Source organism: Vigna umbellata, chromosome 4 (assembly GCF_029865625.1).
Source record: "Vigna umbellata cultivar VRB3 chromosome 4, Vumbellata_1.0, whole genome shotgun sequence".
Taxonomy (NCBI): domain Eukaryota; kingdom Viridiplantae; phylum Streptophyta; class Magnoliopsida; order Fabales; family Fabaceae; genus Vigna; species Vigna umbellata.
Window position 1 is genome coordinate 18,010,822 of NC_142168.1, and position 20,532 is coordinate 18,031,353.

Genomic DNA, 20,532 nt, shown 5'->3' on the forward strand with positions numbered 1-20,532 from the left:
TATTCAATATTTTATTTAATGCATATTTTTGTGAGTAAAAATATTCTAAGCAGGAAAAAGTTCTAAAAAGAACTCCTATCGTTTGCTGCTCGGCTTAGGAAAAAGTTCTAGAAAAAGAACTCTTATCAGTCGTCACTCAACGTGGGAAAAGGCTCTCGCTCTATTAAGCTCAAAAGGGAGTCCCCACTGATCATTGCCCAACATAGGAAAAGGCTCTCGGGCTATTATGCTCCAAAGGGAGTCCCTACCGTTCGTTGCTCAACGTGGGAAAAGGCTCTCGGACTATTAAGCTCAAAAGGGAGTCCTCACCGATCATTGCCCAACGTAGGAAAAGGCTCTCGGGCTATTATGCTCAAAAGGGAGTCCGTACCGTTCTTACTCAACGTGGGAAAAAGCTCTCGGGTTATTAAGCTCAAAAGGGAGTCCCCACTGATCATTGCCCAACGTAGGAAAAGGCTCTCGGGCTATTATGCTCAAAATGGAGTCCCTACCATTCTTACTCAACGTGGGAAAAAGTTCTCGGATTATTAAGCTCAAAAGGAAGTCCCCACCGATCATTGCCCAACGTAGGAAAAGGCTATCGGGCTATTATGCTCAAAAGCGAATCCCTACCGCTCGTCGCTCAACGTAGGAAAAGGTTCTCGGGCTCTTAAGCTCAAAAGGGAATCCCTACCACTCGGCCTAAAGAAAAAAGTTCAAAAAAGAACTCTTATCAGTCAACTACTCAACAAGTCCAATCATTTCCCGCTCAGACCACCTACGTTCAGCTTTATCAGGTTCCAATGTCTTCTCATTATTAAAATAGATATTGAAGTGTTTACTTTATTTTGTTGAACGCATATTTTTTGGAGAGAAAATTTCTTGGACAATATGCCGCTTGGTACAGAAAGAAATGAAGACTTAAAGCGCATAGAAAATAGACTCCCTAAATACAACGTGAGCGACCTCTTTTAAAGCTCATAATAATCCCTACGCACCTCTTTTAATAAAGAGCTTGTTTGGGCTTGGGGGGCTTATGTACATATGAAATATATCGATCGAAATTAATTGTCATTTATGGACAATTAACAGGTATTAATAGGTCAGATTGCCTTACACTTTACAAATATATGGTATTATTGGGTTTGATTGCCTAAAAATATATTTCACTAATGGTTAATCAATGGACTTGGCTGTCACAAGTCCTATAAATATGCAATTGATGTCCAGATACAATGATCTTGATCTATTATAATAAAATATAGACCCTTTATAAAACATATATGACTTGAGCGTCGGAGTGTCTTCTGCAAGTCAACAACCCATCAGAGTGGATTGCATTCTTGGAGAGGATTGGACGATCGAAAAAACAAAATAAGGAAGGATGACCGATCCTCGGACAAATTCAACTCAAACAATCCTTATCATAGAAAGTGTGATTATTTTGATAGTAGAGAGTATCTTAGAACATTTAAATCGAAATAGAAAACAAGTTTCAACAAAACAAAGTTATACATGTCTAACTTAAATAATATTTTATTTTTCATGAAAGGGATCTTAGTTTTAGTTCATATTATTATCATTATGCTTGTCCTACTAATCTTTTTTTTTAATAATTATATTTTATTTTGTTTAGTATTGATGACTTCATTGCACATCATGACGAGAAAAAACTTGTAACCAAAAAGTTTAATAATGAATAGCATTTAAAAGTATAATATTTTTTAAAATGTAATATATCAAACATGGCCAATCTTTTAAGACATCAATGTTGTAAAACGTTTATTTGAAATATATAAAGATGGATTATTGTGTTAATGCAATATTTACAAAATAAAAAATATTATTGTAAGCGAAGTTAAGTTTAAAAATTGCATATTCATTATGCATTACCTTCAACACTTCCAAAATCATCTTCAATGTTATGCATTACCTTATCTGCAAACTCCAATTGTAAATTCGTTTGATTTCTGATGGAGATCTTCAACATATTTTTATGTTAAGACATATCAATTATGAAACTAAATAATAATAATAATAATTCAATAATAAAAAATAAATGTTAATACTATTTTAATAAGTATATTTAAAATTTTATTTTATTTTAAAAAATTTGTTTGGAACTAAAATTAACATAAATTTATATATTATAAATTTGTTTTACGAGAAAAAAAAATTATAGTAATATGAGGAGAATGTTGAGGGGTCGTGTTCATTTGATAATTTTAGGCTTAATATCTCTTTTGGTCCCTCGAAAGAGGAGAAATGTTCATAACTGTCCTATCTTTTTTAAAAAGTTAAAAATGATCCCAACTTTTTAAAAGAACTGGTCAAATTAATCATTTTTTGTTACGACGTCAAATTTCTAACGGTGCATCTGCCACCCTGGAGAAAACTTAATGACGTGGCACACTGAGGTAATATAACGTGTCAATTTTGAATTTTTTTTAAAAAAGTTGTTTGCCACATCAACTCTATCTTCCACCTCTAGAAACGTTAGAGCCACAAGCAGCCGCCGTCAACACCTCAGACCACCGCTAAGGCTACCAACTTCTTCCTAACAACCCGATCACATTTTTCTCCTCCATATACAACTGCAATGAAACCAAAAAACCACCATCATCTTCTCCGCTAGACTTTCGAAAAAACTCAGAAACAAAAATGTGAGCTTCTCCACCAATCTCCTCCTTCGAAACTTGCAAGAAACCGTAGAAACCTAAAGAAATCCAAATTGAGCCTCATCCATAGCCACCAAGAACCTGCGAAAACCAAATCCCATATTAACACTAATCGCAAAACAGGAAAGCCCAAATTAGGAACCCTAATCGCGAGTTCATCACGAATAAAAAAACGCCCAAATAATTTGACTGGAAAAAAATTGGAGGAAGGTAGTGTTGGGGTTGAAGGGTTGCTGGTCGTCAGGATCGGAGGGGTCGACGTCGGATCGTATCTCGCGAGGATGCGGTTGGTCTCCTCGATAAGGTTCTGGTTGACGGCGTGGAATCGGAGGAACCGAGATTGACGCCAATGGTGCCGCGGAGGACGAGGATGGTGACAAAGCCGCATAGTATAGTGATCTTGATGTTGTTGAAGGTCTTCTAGATCTGGCAGCTATGGGGGATCCCGATGGCGCAGCCTTGGACGTTGGAGTTGCGCTTGTGGTGATTGTCTTGCCCCTCACCCCTCACAGTGTAAGGCAATCACAGAAACTTGACACATAATTAAGTTTTCTCTAGGATGGCAGCTGCACCGTTAGAAATTTGACGTTGTAACAAAAAAAGATGAACTTAACCAGTTTTTTCAAAAGTTAAGACCGTTTTTAACTTTTAAAAAAAAATAGGATGATTCTGAACATTCTCATCTTTCTAACGACCAAAAGAGATATTAAACCTGAATTTAAATAGTGTGTTCGGAATTATGTTAGCAACTACTAACTGCCCATTCATGTCAATCCATCAATAGAAAAGCCTATAAAACCATTGTCTATTAATAATCTATTAAAGATATTGGTTAGTGAGGGAAGGCCATGGATCCAAGTCTATGTTTGATTTTACTTGCCTGTTGTCTGGGTTTTTCATTTTGTAATTTTCTCTTATTACCACATTGTTTTTCTCCTTCCACACTAACTGTGCATGTGTTTTTCTTCCCAGAAAAAATATAATAATAATTCTTTCTTTCTTTTTTATGGATTCCAAGTTAAACTAAACAAATTATTAGGTGAGGAAAAGAAGGCCAAGAGGTGGAAGAAAAAGGAACCTTGAACCTTATATTTATTTCTCACTGTAGCCTGCTAACCTTATTTTGTTTTAAAAAAAAATAGAAATTATATAGTTTTGACTCATCTATATACTTTAATAGTTTTTTTTAAAGAGTCTATGAACACATTTTAATAATTATTAAAAGTTATTTTTTAATATAATTTTTATATATTTATTATATGAAAAGATAAATTTTAATTTTAATTTATATATTTTTTAATTATACCTCTCACTTATTCTAGTCTAACTTTTGTGTACAAAATATAAACATTCCATTGAATTAAAAAATATTTTACAAATAACTCTTATAAGAAAATAATCATTCCTTTGAATCAGTAATCATGTTGATATATTTCGAGATATTTTATTTTTTTAAACTTTAATATAAAATTAACCAATATTAATTAAATTTAAGTAAAGTTAAATAAAGTATTGTATAATGTTTCATAAAATTAAGGATACAAAAAATAAGATAAAAGCAAGTTGGCCAGAAATAAACAAATAAGTGAATAAAACTAACAAAACAAACTATTTCTTTCTATTCCCGTTTACAGTGTGTTTCATACACAAATATGATTTAATATTTTGTAAAAGAAATTAAAAATCTTAAGAAAATAAAAGAATAACAACAATCCAATTTCAAAAACAGTGTGTAATGGGTTAAAAACAAATAATTGATTTTTAATATTTTTAATTTAATCTAAACTATTTAATTAAAATTAGGTTCATTTTTTGTGGTAATTATATTGGAATAAAATAAATCATTATATTTTTAATTTATAATCTTATATTATTTTATATAATTTTTTATTGAAAGAAGTTTTATAAGTCTTAACGAGGACCACATGAACAAGTGTTTACATGCCAAACTAAAATATCCTGTTGTACATGCTCTCAATGAGGTTAAACACATGCTTCATGAACTACGGATTTCTCTTCTATTATCTATACAATGATAATGTTAACATTTACAATGAAATCAGTCCTTTTATACAAGGAATCCTCCCTCCCCACTCTATCGTCAAAAGGATGAAAGCCATAAATCAACTTGTTCAAATAATCTTACCTTGAAAAAATATTTACATTTTTTACTTTGCAGCTTCCAAGAACTTTTGAAGTAAATGATTACTTCTCTTAATAAAAATAAACTACTTGTATAAAAATAATATTAAATATTCTTATACGGGTCTAGGACAGAGGAGAAAGTCTGGTTGTTGTCTCTGTAGCAGTATCCCACAAAAGGGACAAAACGGTTTTGAGGACACGCTTGAGAGAAGATTTAATGAAAGAGTCTGAATCTACATGAAATGAAGACATTCTAAAAAGTGGCTCTGGTGCCAATCTAAACCCTGACCTTTGGCAACAGACACAATACCACAAGGGAGTAATGGGGCAAACCTGCATACAAACAACACATCTTAGTAACCTGTGAGACTTAACATCATCATCACTGGAATTTTCACATTGACAAAAACCAAACTCAGGGATTCAAATGGAACGGAAGCTGAACAAAAACTGCATGTCTCCACTGCTGAACATCTATTGGCCAGGAACCTGCATTTTAAGAGAAACACATTAGTATAATTATCATATTTGAAGTTTTGAACCAAATCTACGTATTTGTATGTCAATTTTAAAAGCTTATGGTTGTTGCAGGAGCAATTAGATATATATCCGTATTTGTATGACAATTTTAAAAGCTTATGGTTGTTGCAGGAGCAATTAGATATATAGTTTTGAACTACCGCAAGGGAAATATGTACAAACAAAAATTTACAAATAAAAACTAGGGCAAGTGTGCACATAAAGCAAAACTGGAAGATAACCTTTTTCAGAAAAATGCCAATGTATATGTGTTCTAATTAGAGAAATATTTATAGAATTTTCTTAATTAGAAAAAATATCTATAGAATTTTCTAATTAGAGAAAATATTGTAGGATCTTCTAGATTATATTTTAGTATATTGTTTCCTTATTTCTCTTTTTTAGAAGATTAGATTATTACAGACAGAGGTAAGGAAAATGTAATTGATATGAATGAATATAATAAACTCATTCTCTTTTTCAAGTATATGTTACTCAGATTGACATTTGATTATCCTCGGGGACAAAAAATATTTATGCACATAAGTAGAGTGAATAAAAAAATCATTATACAGATGACAAACAGTAAAAAGAAACAATATCTAAAATCTAAAAAGTACCTTTTCTTGTGACTAACTTCTGAAACAATGGCTTTCAACTGGTCACCTAAATGTTTCTGGTCTGCAGCAATCCATTGTTCCATCTGTGCTAGTCCAACTGGATACCAACAACCATGTTGGGAAGATGTTTCAGGATTGGACATGCTAGTTCGGTAAATGGAAAAACTGAAACCCACAAGCCTTTTCCGGAGCTCCCTTTCACTGCTCAGAAGAATTTCTGTCCACTTTGTAATGTGTTTTTCCATGGCAGGACATACCGTTTCCAGCTTTTCAACCTTTCTGGTTAATCCAGTTATTTGATCAGCATCCAGCTCTGCTAATATTACACGTCTACAGATTATGTTGAACAAATGCAGCAGTCGAGATGGAATATCTGACAAGCTTGAAGAGACAAATGATAAAACTTTTTCAGAGGAAAGATCCATATCTAATTGAAGGAATGATGATGCGATCCACTTAATGATTATATGTTCTGCATATTTTGAATTGTGATCCTTCAACGCCAATAATGCTGTAATTATATCCCAAAGAACCAAAGGTTTATCATGAAATTGAATTGGTTTAAAGACCATATGATATTGGTTCCCCAATAAATTAATTCTTTTTCCAGATAACTAGAATTTCCTTCAATGCAACATGAAAAAGGAGATTTCAGCTGAACATCCATTTGTAGCCCTCCAATCCAAAAGTAATCAATGGCTGCCCTCAGAATCCTGTCCAAAGTTCAAGAAAAATTTCAAATTTCCACATGTATACTTTTTCTTTCATGAAACCCATGTTTTGAAGGACAAGTGGTACAAAAAAAAATAGAAGACCTAGTATATAAACATTAAATTACACTTGTTCTTGTTTTCAACTTTAATAAGTCGAATGTCAGAATAATCATTGTATACGTACAAGATTTCTATCCGTTGCCATTCTTTTGCTACTTTTAACATGATTGACTTGAATAGCAATTTTGTAAATAGTATACTTCCAATTGGTGCCAAATTCCAAATTATAGGTAACCAATAAAAATACGTATGTCTCTCCACATACTCAACAATAAGAAAAGGCAAGAAAATAATAATTTGCAAATCAAGTTTATACCTTCCTTCATACATTCGATTCAATTTCTCAATATCAAAGCAATGAACCTGCAATGAATAAGCAATAATAATCAAACATAACATATTCAAATATGATCCAAGCAAATAAAATAATAGGCTAAATCACAACTTCAGTTCCTCTTTAAATCCTGATATGTGATTTTGGTTCCCTTATTTAGTCACCATGTTTTAGAAAATATGCAAATTTGGTTTAATTCTCAACTTTACAAATTTGTATTATTTTTCATAATTTAGTTAAACTAATTATTTTTCTAACCGTAGCTTAAATGATATGTTAGATTTAAGGTTCAATTGATCAATAAATAAAAGAAATAAATGCATTTAAAAATGAGATTTGGACCAAAATTTCAGTTTTCGAAAATATAGAAGCTAAAATCACAAAAATGAAATTAGGGAAACCAAAATCAAAGATTAGGAATAAAAGGTAGACCAAACTTGTAATTTAGCCTAAAAAATATTAAAGATGAAAATGAATTGCTATGTTATGTGGCAACATATTTATTTCTCATGCTCTGGTTATTGTTATTTAGCCAATTATCAACTAACCCAGTCAACATAATGCCTCTTTGAGAAAAAGACAGGAAAAAAGTGACATATGTAGCAGGTTGGAACCTAAGATTAACATAAATTGTTAGAACTCAATTAATTAGGGTTAAGGAATGATTGGTGAACTACAAAGTCAGCTCTCACTTCTTTGTATTATCTACAAGAATAATGGAATAAATAGTAAATTACAATCAAACACCACGGAACATAAAAACCTCGCTCTATCATGGAAAAGATTGTTCACATAAAATAAGTTATAGAAAGTCGAGCTAGGGAATTAATATTTGTGATTCAGACAAAAGACTAAGGGGCTTCAACAAAAACAAAACAAAAAAGACAAGAGCTTAAGGGTGACATTCAAATCCCAGGATATAAGGAATTTTACATAAAATGCGCCCCTTATCCACAACAACCATCTAAAAGGGACACATTTACCCAGGCATTTCACCAAAAGAAGCATTCCTCCGATTGCCTTTGCCTCTGTTCTGCAGCAACAGCCAAAAAAAAAAGGCAAGGTGGTTTCCGTTCTACTTGAGTAGGTCAAAGATGTCAAAATGTCAAGGCGAGAGAGCATAGTATATGACATGATTTTTTTCTTAGAAAAGCTTGCTTGTATTTTGCAACCCTCTTTTCTTAAATAGGCAGCATAGAATATTTTTACATTAATATGGAAGATTGCAAAAGAAATGCAATAAAGGGATGGATTATAGGAGATTTCCTATTTACAGAAAGTAATTGTTGATACCTAATAGCAATCTATTAAAGATAGAACATAATCTAATAAAGAGTAATAAAATACATTAACACCCCCCCCCCCCCCCCCCCTCAAATTGATTATGGTAAGTGAATAGGGGAGATGTAAAGTAGAGAGTTGACAGTGTTGGTCAAGGCTTTCCAAATATAATGACAATCTACTTCATTATACTTGGTAGATTCATCAAACACTGGATTTGCAGTAATTTGAATAGCACTCATATTATCGACATGAATAGGTGTAGATGTAGGTTGAGAAAACCCAAGCTGCTCCAAAAGATCAAGTAACCACACAACTTCAGCACAAGCAGATGCATTGAACTATATTCAGCCTCAGTAGAAGATTTAGAAACATGATCTTACTCCTTACATTTCCAAGAAATTAAGGCACCACTAAAACATACACCAAGCTTTAGTAGATCAACGAGTATCTGGACAACTTGCCCAATTAGCATCATTATATGCCACAAGTTGTAAAGAATAAGTCTTTTGGAAAGAATGACCAAAGTGTAGGTGACCCTTTAAGGTATCGAATAATGCGACAAACAACAGCAAAATGAAGATGATGAGGAGCAAGCATAAAGTAGCTCACCTGGTGAACAACATACGAAATGTCAGGTTGAGTATTGGTTATGTGGATAAGACTTCCTACCAAACACCAATAGAGTGGGATCCGACAAAATATCTCCTTCATCTTTTTGGTACTTGTCATTGACTTCCATAAGAGTATCAACTGACAAAGTTCCATCTAAACTCTCCAATTGAATCAAATCTTGAATGTACTTTTGTTGGTTTAAAAATATTCCATTGGATCGATGACGTACCTCCAATCCTAAAAAATAGGTGACTATCCAAGATCTTTCATGTGAAATGTTGCATCTAGCTCAATGTGCAACTTCTTAAATAAGTCATGATTAGTTCTTGTAATGATGAAATCATCCACATAAATCAAAAGGAGAACTATATAGTGGAAGACTTGTGAAAGAAGAGACAATAGTCATATTGACTCTATGTGAAGGAGAACTGAAGTAGATTAGTACGAAACTTCTCAAACCAAACCAAAGGATCCAAGTTTAGGCCTATACAAGGAAAGTCATAGTTTACAAATATCAGTAGAAGAAGAAAGCAAACCAGAAGGAAGTTTCATGTAGATTTTTTCTTTGAGATCACTGTGAAGAAAGACATTCTTCACATCCATTTGATGCAATTGCCAAGATTGAGAAGCAACAAGAGCAAGGATTGTCCGAATTGTAGTCATCTTGGCAATAAGAGAACATGTCTCCTTATAATCAATCCCATACTCTTGTCTATTACCAAGAGCTACTAATCGAGCTTTATAGCGATCTAAAGAGCCCTCAGATCGAAGCTTGACAGAGAAAACCCATTTACTTCCAATAGGTTTGATCATTGAAGGACAAGACACAATGTCCCATGTGTGATTTTCTTGAAGTGCCTAAAGTTCTTTGTATTGCCTTTTTCCAACATTCATGTTCCATAGCCTAGGTATAACTAGAAGGAATAGAAATAGAAGACAAGGTAGTTGATGAAGAAACAGAGTGGACCAGCAAAGAGGTAGAACAAACAGAACAAGTTCCAGTGCAGGAGGTGGGTCAGGATCAAGTGTTAGAGCATCATCATGAAGGGTACTAAGAGGATGGGACGACGTCTTTCATACACAAAACCAAGCTTGAATCGTTCCATAGTTTGTGAAGGAGCTCACCAGCCGAGTAGACAACACCAATCTCACGAACTTGTGAGTGCTACGTATGAAGACGGAGGGTAGGTTCTAAAACCTGCGTTTGCGGTGCAACGAACTCACGAAACTTTTAGGATCAAGACAAAATGAAGATACCATCCTTAAGAGGTGCTTTACTCCAACCCCAAGATACTCACAAGAAACACACTAGAACCCAAGAAAAGACCACAATTTAAAGACCAAGCTCTGATACCATGTCAAAATGTCAAGGCAAGAGAGAGCATAGTATATGACATGATTTCTTTGCTTAGAAAAAAATGTTTGTATTTTGCAGTCCACTTTTCTTAAATAGCCATCATGGAATAATTTTATATTAATATGGGAAATTACAAAAGATATGCAATAAAGGAGGGGATTATAGGGCATTTCGTATTTACAAGAAATAATTGCTGATAAATTCTAACAGCAATATATTAAAGGTAAAAAATAATCTAATAAAGATTAATAAAAACATAATAAAATACATTAACAAAAGATCCCCATAAGCCCTTTGACTCCGCATATGCTTAAAAGTATTCATCTATAACCCAATCCCACCCATGGAGAAAAGTTCAGGGGACTGACCACGGGTAAACTTAGTGAACTTATACTCTTCTTTAATTTCCTAGACATTAGGGCATATAATACACACTATTTGGGCATTTAAGAACCACATCATTTTGATGCATTTAAAGAATACGAATATGTCAAGGATTGATGTACAATAGCAAAATCTGAACGAAAAAAAAAACATACAGTAGCAATGACAAGATTTCCAGGGGACACTGCTACACCAAAACATGAATCAAATGCATCTCTCGAAATCTGAAAGGAAAAATAAGTATAATTTAGTAGGGAAAAAAAAGATCGTACTCAAAAGGAATGGTAGCTATAAAGATAACAGTAACATACATTGATTGAGCTGTCACGGGGCATATCAGAATTGAGAGTTACTTCATCAAGATGATTCTCACGCAAAATCCAGCTACGCACTAAATTATCCTATCAACGTTCAAATAATAATCCATCCATTATAAATACATCTAATCAATACACATTAAAAGCACAAAAACAAAAATTGAAAGACACTTTAGCAACCATACAAAAAAGTGGGAGAGAATCATGCAACATCTTGCTGAATGTATTTTAAACTGTACAAAGCTCAATGCATAATATAATTAACTAATTTTGCTTTCAAGCTCTCCAGTTAACATATGCGGAAAATTAATCATTCTTGGTATCAAGTTTTTTCTTCAGTATGAAAACTAACTAGTCTAGTTGTTTAAGAGAATAAGAGTTTCAAGTTCTATTGCTTCAACTACAGTCTAGTTGTTCCTCTAGAAATGGGTAATGCTGATTTATGAGGAGCAGCATCTAGTGGCTACTATCGTTTTTCAAATGCAAACTTATATTTCAAAACAAAAATCTAACACACTTCCATTATTTTGCTAGTTTAAGTCTACAGTTGAATTGTAGTTTAACACTAAACTTCAGCCTTCAAACAAATTCAGATGGGGGAGTTTTATGTCTTTTCTGTCCATTTTGGAAATTGTACAAAGACTCTATTGTCACTCATCTTTAATGAGTCAGAAGAAATGAAACACATGCATATAGTAGAAACAGGTCTCGTATTCCTGGCTCAAGCCAAGCTCCCTTTCAGTTTAAGGACCATGCCTTTTTCACTGCAGTTTTATTAACAGACTGCCCTTTCTACACATTCTTAAAGGTCTTTTTACACTTTATTTTCATTTCTCAGACCCTATAATCCAAATAAAACGCCCCTTTGCTAAAATAGATGCATATTTGTAGGCTACACCGTCTATCATATTGGACATAGAAGGTAAAATTTGTCTTTGAAAATATTATAATTGAGATGTTGAGAAAAGAGAGACCGAGAAAGTATAAGATGAACTCCGTGTACAGTGTATAGTACTGCTATAATTTCATATGTAACACAAGTATTTTTATTTATAATGAAGAAGATATACATTGATAAGGAATAAAACAAATAGTTAATAATGAGAAATATTAGCAAATATTTCTCTACAGGTGTAATCAAATCATATCATATTTTCCCGTTTAATGTAATAAATCATATCATATTTCCCTATTTGATGTAATTATCATATCTTTAACAAATACATTGCCCTAACATGCCTCTGGATATGTTAAAATCTCACAGTTAGTTATATAGTTCTAAGGTTCTAGAATCTTCTGTAACAGACTTCAGAGACTAACAGATTTGGCAACAGCCTTTCGACTATAATTAGGCACTTATGTAGTCAGATCCCATAATGATTTAATTCCAAAATACAAAAATCACAAATTAAGTAACTTTTCAAATTCTCTCTCCCTGTGATTTCCTTTCCCTTTTGTCTTTCTAATGTGCAGGGATCCAACTGTAATCCATATAATCTACACAATTATCAAAGCATGTTTAACCATGGAAATGAAAATCATGAATGTAATTGGTAGAAACGAAGATACAAATGCTGAAGAAACTTGGTATGGATCAAGCAATGTATTTTATGTCCACGTAAGTATGATATTTCTTTTCTGCCAAAGTCATAAATTGAACGTATACAAAAATAGTCAAATCACTTAAGAAAAAGATTATAACCTGGCTACAGCTGTATAAAAATCTTCCACCGAATGCCCAGGCCAATCCCGTAACCTAAAGGAATTAAAAAATGTAGAGATCAGAGGATAGCCTGCTTTTCTTTTCAACTAACTCCAAAAGAAAAAGAGGGGAAAAACTTACGACATAATCATGAGCATAATATGAGCCAAGCTTATCAAATTCCCTTGAAGATATGTCGAATAGCCATATTTCAAATGAACCAGAAACTTTGCCAATGGCTAAAAGAATCTTCGAAGGGTATTGAACATGCACATTTACTGAGAGTACAGAAACTGGGACAGCATTTTGTGTCATAACCTATTTGGAATTCAAAGATGCACTTACGAATTATTCAGAAAAAGCCGAGGGAAATGAAAACTGATACAGAAAATGAGTAGCATGTACCTCCTTCAATAGCGAGAAGGAAGTTTGATCCATTTTGGACAGCAATTTGTCATTGTCAGCCAACCAAATCTTCACACTGCAAAGAACATACATGATACTTTCAGCTAAATTAAGATGCTAGTAACAAAATGTAACATCTTACAAAAAGGTCAATCCAATTGGAGTACAAGGGAAGTGTACAGGAATATGCCAATACAAGATTCTTGAATGAATAATATGAAAATAAAAAGTTTGAAAGTGCACTTCTCTAGGGATTAATCTACAGCTTTTGTTCTTGTAAGCATAAGATGGTAAACGGTGAGTGACTTAGCTGAAAAATCAAACATCATGGAGTCTTTCCCTACCTTTTCCTGATGGAGACATGTTCAGTTTCTTCCATTAAAAGCATTAAAATAAATTAAAAAATGTCTCTTTTCACGAGAGAACTAAGATTTAGAAAGATTGAACATTTAAAATGGATGAATGGCAAAAATGAAAGACATGTTTTCAACTTCAGTCTAATCAAACAAGTTTACTTTTAGGTTAATGTGACAGGTTTCAAGTCCATGCAATGTACATAGGATGTAAAAGGTTAATATTTGTGCGTCCTAAGAACACGTTTGAATTCTAATGGGCCATAAATGGTTGCAGTCTACAAATTGTCATTTGGAATTTTGAAAGTACCTCTTTCCTGTGTGTTGGTGCCAACATTGCTAATACCAAAGTGAATATTATATAGATAAGGAGAAACCAGATGAATTTTGACTAGATTGTTGGAAATAGTAACACTTAATTATTATTAATTTTCAAAGAAGGTTAGCTATTGTTCTTAGCTGACAACAAAAAGCTTCGAGGTGGTTTGATTTGTACTCCATTTGTACCCTCAAAGATTCACAAGGTCAAGTTGCAGAAAATCTTACCAAAGGAGTGTGCAATTCAAATTTTGAAAGAGTTATATGCAAGCTAAGAATAGAAACCATCTATTCTCCAACTTGAGAGGAGTGTTGGAATAAGAATGTCTATGATTATTTACTTTTGTAATCATTATTATTACAAATTGTTAAATATATTGCATTTTATGTTAATTAAGGAAACATAAACTTTTGCTATTGTTTGATATTGGTAGATATTGTTGATATTGTTTTTAACAATATCTTCTATTTACCATATCTATATTCCATATTTATATTTGGTTGTCATATATACTTGTATCATTCTTCATTATAAATATGTTTACCCTATGTGTGTTTTAGACACTCAATATGGTATCAAAGCCATGATTTAGAGTTTATCCTACCGAGATTTCTTATTTGTTCAACCTATTGTGTCACCCGCTATCGGAATATTTGTTGTTTGTTAGGAATACTGTTTCACCCGCTACGAGGCGCTACCGAACCACCCATTAATGTCTAGTCCCACATACCAGAATTATATACCTCGACGTGAGGGGGTTGTGTTGGAAGTCTCACATTGACTAGAGATAAGGCAAATTTAGAGTATATGAGTGGGTGCAAACGTCACCTTACAAATTGGTTTTGTTGGATTGAGTTAGCTTAAAATCCATTTCTTAACATGGTATCAGAGCATGGTTCCAATCAGGGACCTGTAGGTTATGGAGATACTTTTACTCTAATGGCAAAGATTACTTTTGTTCGTTTATTTGTGGCCATGGCTGCACTTCAACAATGGCCTCTTTATCAACTGGATGTCAAAAATGCTTTCCCCAATGAAGATTTGTAGGAAGAAATTTATATGGAGAAAAATCTCAGATTTGTTGCTCAGGGGGCGTCTTCTAGATTTGTATGTCATCTTCACAAAATTTTATATGGCCTAAAATAGTCTCTTAGGGCTTGGTTTGGCAAATTGAGCAATGTGGTTCAACAATTTGGTATGACTCGAAGTGAGGCAGATCATTCAGTCTTTTACCGTCACTAAGTGTTGGATATGTCTATTTGATAGTATATGTTGATGACATTGTTCTTACAGGCAATGACCACCATGGTATATCCCAGATGACAACACTTCGGTCACCATTTTTAAACCAAAGATCTTGGTAAACTCAGATACTTCTTGGGTATTGAGGTAGCACAATCTAACGATGGTATGCTATATTTCAAAGGTAGTATGCATTTAATATTTTGGAGGAAATTGGGTTAATGAATTCAAAACATGTTTACACACCCATGGGTCCTAATACCAAACTCCTACCAAATTAGGGGAGCCTATTTCAAATCCCGAGCAATATAGAAGATTGGTTGGGAAATTAAATTACCTTACAATTACTCATCCTGACATTTCCTTTGCAATTAGTGTGGTGAGCAAATTTCTCAATTTCCCATGTGAACATCATTGGAATGCAATCCGTATATTAAAGTACATTAAAGGATCTTCAAGAAAAGGTTTGTTATGTGGTTCCAATAACTATACAAAAGTAGTTTGCTATTCAGATGTTGATTGGGTAGGATCTCTTTTTGACAAGAGATCTACTTCCAGGAATTGTGTCTCCATTGATGGTAACTTGATTTCTTGGAAGAGCAAGAAATAAAGTGTTGTGACAAGATCTAGTGCAGAAGCAGAATATAGAGCTATGGTCTCAGCCACAAGTGAACTTGTTTGGCTTAAGCAATTGCTTAGAAAGTTACAATTTGGAGATGTCACTCAAATGACACTTATATGTCACAATCAGGCGACTTTTCATATCAGTTCTAATTCGGTCTTTCATGAAAAGACCAAACACATTGAGATTGACTGTCATTTTGTTTGAAGAAATGATTGTATATGGAGACATCTTGTTAACTCAAATGATTAGTTAGCAGATATTTTCACTAAGCTTTAAGAGAACCAAGAATTGATTATATTTGTAACAAGTTTGGTACATACGATTTATATGTACCAGCTTGAGGGAGAGTGTTAGATATGTTACAATTTATGTTAATTAGAGAAACATAGACTTTTGCTATTGTTTGATATTGGTAAATAAAGTTGATATTGCTTTTAACAATATCTTCTATTTACCAAATTTATGTTTGGTTGCCATATATCATTCTTCATTATAAATGTTAACCTATGTGTGTTTTAAACACAGGAGAGATTAAACCTATACCTAGGTTTACTATATTCAATAATATCACTCTACTAAAAGGTAAACAAGCTAAAGCAAATTCAGAAAAAAAAATCTCAGCTCTGAAATTTTTTCTCCACGTCATTAGGTGTAACTCCCATTGTCACTACAATGATGCAAATAAAGCTCCAATAAAAAATCTCGCCTAAGTTCCAGAAGTGCATATTAGTCGTTTAATGAGATGAAATCAGACCGAGAATAGATATAACATACTTGCCTAAGCATGCTTAAACTCACCTCCCATCAGAGCTTCCAGAAGCTAATAAAATTTGAGGATTTGAAGGATCAGAAGCAAACAACAACCAACTTATAGTAGTAACCCAAGAATTGTGTGCATGAAGGAGGCCAAGAAACTTCACAGTAGTTGGAACATCTTTGTCGTCAATAGTGTAACAATCTGGTGGATGAAACCTCCATAAAGAAATTTTACCAGATTTCCCTCCAATAGCAAGCAGACTGAAAGAACCGCAAACTGGATAATATTTAGATGCTAAATGCAGCAAGGGAGACCATGAAACAACAAGGGAACATAGCATTGCACTACGAGAAGCATATTGATCAGCACTTATCAGGGGGCCAGTGGTTCTCAGGCTTTTCTTTTAACAATTTCCCATTATGATTATACAAAGAATCCATTCGATCTGATGCATTTTTCTGCAGGAATGATCTAATATTAGGCTACTAACAATCAAATAAATGCAAACCATAGTCATCTTTTAGAAGGCTCATAAACAAATTGTTTCTAATCAAAATTAACCCCGATTTGCATGAGAAAATGCTGCATAATTAACTAAATATTGGTAAAGTTTTACACCAAGTCCTGTGGTGGTGCTCTTTTACTATTTCTTTTTTATGAATCTGGTAAGAAACATCAAAGGAATTCTGTTATTTAAGAAAAGGGTTTTGCTAACGAGTGCCCTAAGGCCAATGATTAAGATGTATTAAATACATCCAATTACTTAAAATAGAAAGCATTGAAGTACTCTCTCTTTTGATACAATATTTCTATTTTGTTTGCTTGACTCGTGTCTTAGCACACTAGATAGCATTTGTCGTAGGGGCTAGAACAAGCATATTAACGTTGACAACCTGATGGCAATAAAAGTCCATCATTGGAATCACTAGACACAATAAAGATCGTTGCACAAACATCAAAACAGCAAAATTTATGAACATATCTTGAACTGTATATGCACATTTGACGAGGCACATAAATAATCTAAGTAACAAAAACTAGTTCATGCACACTCCACATATGTCATTTAAAACTGTTTTTCACATGTTATAAACTTATCTTAGCTTTTCTACAAGCATCTGATAGATATAAGGAATAAGAATAAAATGCATCCCAGGTACAACCTGTCTTGTTAACTAATTCACCAGAAGGAAATTTAGAAAAAGAAACCCAACCAAGGTCCAAGAACATAAATAAGATAACTTACATCCAATGTGGCAATCCCTATACCTCGAAACTCTGTACATTTAAGATTCTCATACAGCCTTTTAGTTATGTCCACAACCTGAACAAAATAAGATCGACATATTATACTTAAAGCAGTCTACACATATAACATCAAAATATTCATTTCTTTATATAGCAAAATTCATATATGGGAAATAGAATGAACCCCAAATACTTAATACAATACAGGTATGATATGACATATACACAGGAATTCAAGAAATTCTTAAGAGTTCAAGATTCAATTAAACCTAAGTATCTCAACATGAATTTTAAAAAGAAACGTAATTTACATAAATGTACAATATTTGTGAAGAAATATTGACAATTTCTCAATAATACATACCTCAATCCATTCAGCACAGTAATCACAAAAAGGCGGACGATAAATCTTCACATGTCCTTCAGAGGTGCAAACAGCGATCAAACATCTGTAGCAAGTTATATCTTTAAAAATCCATAAAATCATATTGATTTTTTCATGAATGAACAAAATATGATGCTGCTAGAAGCAAACTATGATCCTAGGAAGCCCTACTCTATCAAATCAGATATTTGAAACCAAAAATCACTGTCATATAGAGTTTTACATCTGCAAAATCAGAGATTCAAAATCTAGAATCATCTTGTCAAAAAGTGCTACCTGGAGACAAACTATCCCACAATTACATGACCAATTCAACATGTGCCAAAAAGACTGAGTCTATAATTGCCTTCTAGTTCTAGGATACATGAAATTATTCAAGAAAACTGAAATCCATACCCTGAATTAGCAGCCATGCCAAGCGGAGACCATGATATTGATCGGACCACAGGCTTATCATCCCTATACAAAGCCGTTGGCAGGAGGCATCCAGAGAGTAAATCTGCAAATCAATTCCAACATGTAAAAATTATGTGTTAACACTACGCGGTTGGTAACAGGCCAGTGAAATTTCTCATTCACATTCAACATCATCACATGTGAAATTTTAACTATAGGCACTACACTAATAATAATAATGTTGCTTAATCTTAAATTTGGGGTTTTAGCTAACTTAACCCAATCAATTCATAAATGAGGAAGACTCCCCCTCATATGCATTATTTTTACGACATTACTAGTCAACAAGAGATCTCTAACACAACTCCTCACGCCAAGGCCTAGATATCCCTTTCCTGAAGTTCAAAAAAGCTGGACATCTACAAGTGACCGATAATCAGTGGCCCCATCAGTCCAATAATAACCATTAGGATACATTCCGATATCAGCTTACAATTTCAACTTAGACCTAATTCAACCTCAAAAGCTAGTTGATGAGATGAGGGTTGCCCCCGCTCATAAATCCCATGTCAAATTTTGAACACACACCTCGAATTAAGAGACTAAACATCTCAAGCATAAAGTAGACAAAGTAGGCAAGACCGAACATGTACAGGTGGCCAGATAATAAATCCAACGACATCTACTGGGATAAGTTCTATACCATATTAAATTTGGAAAAGAAACTAACTCATCTTAAAGAACAAGCTCATGAAGTGATGCTTAGCTACACTTATACACACTAATTTGAGTCATTCACCATAGATAAGACACGCCAAAACAGCCCATCGAACTAACTAATGCACTAAACAAGCGAAGCAAAACACTAATGACTAATTAACGAATGATTTTCAGAATGAAGGTTGCAGTAATGGCAGTACCTTGTCTTTCTACAAGTCCTACACAAAGAGGCTGGCTTGGGACGATTTTAATTACGCCTCGTGGTCCACCAACAGGCAAATCAGGTCTCTGAAAATAAGAAAGAAAATCAAAGGAACAAACTTATTCCATGGAAAAAAGAGAAAGGAAAGTGAATAGCGCATTCAACTTGGTGAAGGTTGGATTCAGTACAAGAATGGTGACGAGGTGGCCGGAAGCAACGGCAATGAGGTTGTCGTCGGACCAAGCAATGGCGTTGGGAAAAGAAGGAGCGCCCAAAAGCATCGCAGGTTGTAACGGACTGGGACAAGAACGCGCCATGCTGTGGTTTTTTGAAGAGCGAAGAGATGTGAGTGCGAGAGTGAGGGTTCGAATCCCTAATATCATACAAATAAATAAATAGCGATTAAAAAATAATATACTGAACTGAATGATTATGTGTGTGTGTGTGAGGATCCCCTGTATGAAGGTGCACGGTATGGACGATGAGCTTCAAACAAAATAGGATTTTAGATTTGGACTTTTGTCAACGGTAGCCGACGACTCCCATTAAAAAATAGGGCAATATTGAGTTTCCATATTTTTTAAAGAGTATCTTTCAATTTTAAAAACAAAATCGAACTAAATGTTAAGATTTTTACAATATAAATTATGATAAGGATTTTGTAATTTATATTTTGATAAATTTTAATTATATCATTAAAATTAGAAAAATTAAACACTTTATTTTTTTTTATAAGATTTGAAAATATTATACGACTTTCAAACAAACACATTTAAAATTACAAAAAATTACTGAACAAATTTATAAGAAATATAAGGTTCAGAGAGAAAAGTAAAATCAATAAAAAAATCAGTCTTTTTAAAAGTTAATTACTTTAAGAATTTCAAAATATTATTAACAATCTTTTTATAAGTAATAAAATTCTTAACTTTATGCATTCAGATTTGAAAGGTTTAATAATATTTTTAATTTATAAAAAAATTATAATCCCACAATAAATGAAGGATGGGGATGATGGAGGCCACGTCAACAACGAAATACAAACTTAATAATTTGACTCTTTTTTCCCTACATACATTCATATAATATAATATATATATATATATATATATATATATATATATATATATATATATATATAATGATTTTATTTATTATATGTAAAATAAGATAACA

General features: G+C 33.3%; 1 pseudogene across 1 annotated transcript; it reads right to left on the reverse strand.

The window, feature by feature from the left end:
* Window positions 1-4,915: 4,915 nt before the first annotated feature.
* Window positions 4,916-19,721, reverse strand: LOC148199397 (uncharacterized; annotated as a pseudogene). The gene is made up of 14 exons (XR_015786225.1): window positions 19,545-19,721; window positions 19,355-19,442; window positions 18,435-18,537; window positions 18,018-18,102; window positions 17,652-17,729; window positions 16,447-16,863; window positions 13,110-13,185; window positions 12,846-13,022; window positions 12,705-12,758; window positions 10,997-11,086; window positions 10,841-10,909; window positions 7,031-7,077; window positions 5,942-6,654; window positions 4,916-5,291 (listed from the first exon to the last, which is right to left on the reverse strand). The product of XR_015786225.1 is annotated as an uncharacterized LOC148199397 (transcript).
* Between the last annotated feature and the right edge of the window lie 811 nt (window positions 19,722-20,532).